Source organism: Dipodomys merriami, unplaced genomic scaffold, assembly GCF_024711535.1.
Source record: "Dipodomys merriami isolate MVZ:Mamm:240054 unplaced genomic scaffold, mDipMer1.0.p SCAF_13, whole genome shotgun sequence".
Taxonomy (NCBI): Eukaryota; Metazoa; Chordata; class Mammalia; order Rodentia; family Heteromyidae; genus Dipodomys; species Dipodomys merriami.
This window is the reverse complement of record NW_027202604.1, coordinates 38,858,005-38,859,372: the sequence shown is the minus strand read 5'-3', so window position 1 is coordinate 38,859,372 and position 1,368 is coordinate 38,858,005.

The following is a 1,368-nucleotide window of genomic DNA, read 5'->3' as shown; positions in this document are numbered from 1 at the left end:
TGGATCATTTTCCTTTACCCCAGGTCTTCTTTCTGAACATAATCTCCCGTAACAACCATTTATTCTCTCAGTAAAAATCACTGTGAGCAGATTGCTTTCAGAAAAAAAAAAACAACAACTCTCCTCACACATCATCTCCTCATATGTAAAATTAAAGACATAAACATTCCAAACTAGTCAGAAGTTGACTCTTTTAGCATAAGGCTTTAGAAAAAAAGATAAATTCGGTTAACCTCTTTAACTATTACCAGAGGAAATCACAGTGGCCTCGATGATTAAATAATTGGTTAATGTGAAAGCAAATTGTTAGCCTGTAGGGCACACTTTGGTCAGATTCCACAGAATATGGCTCTCATTATGATTGTTTTCCAATATTCTAATCCTAGAAGATCTACGAACATTCCCTAAAACTTGTAAACAAAACAAAGCCAACCCTCGTAGCTCTGCTACACCATGCTTACGGGAGGCTGCGATGTGCTCTATCCCTACGGTTCTCGGCTGAGCAAAAACCAGGTGTCTGCACTACTGTTCCAGAACCTCATGGGTTCAACAGGTGCCAGCCAGGAAGCTCCTCCCTGGAGGAGGAGGCCCTTCCTCTAACCACCAGAAACGCATCAGCACCCCCTGCATCTCTTTTTCTCCTCACAGCACTTTTTGTCTTACTATGAAGCCAAAGCTGGCCTCAAACTAGAGGTCATTCTCCCTGACTCAGACACCAAAATGCTGGGGTTAACGTTGTGCGGGAAATCCACGGACTTCCTCAAGTCTGCCATCTTGAATTAGAGTCAAAGTGGTCCATTGTATTAGGTGTTATGTGATTTACCATCATGAGGTGTTTTCCAGAGTGGCATGCTCCCCCGCCTACCCCCTTCCCCGGTTTGGCCCTCTCCGTGAATTGGGTTGAAAAGGATCCAAATAATCTTTATAAAAAGTGCACTTCTAGCCTGGCGCTGCTGGCTCACACCTGAAATCCTGCCTACTCAGGAGGCTGAGATCTGAGAATTGTCATTGAAAGCCAGCCCGGGCAGGAAAGCCCAGGAGATTCCTATCTCCAATTAACCACAAAAAACAAAAACCACACAAACAAACCATAAGTGCAGCTGTGGCTCAACTGGTAGAGCACTTAGCCTTGGATGATGGGGAAGCCCAGGGACAGCACCCAGGCCCTGAGTTCAAGCATGTGTGTGTGCAAACACACGCACGCACGCACGCACGCACATTTCTGGTTCAGTGTATGTTCCACAGCTTCTTTACAGTTGCCTTTTCCTGACTGAAAAGGATTTGGTGTATTGTTCAACATAGTATTACGGGCCGCTGAGACAGTTTTTATATTTAATATCACTAAAATTCCACCATTACCAAAGGGAT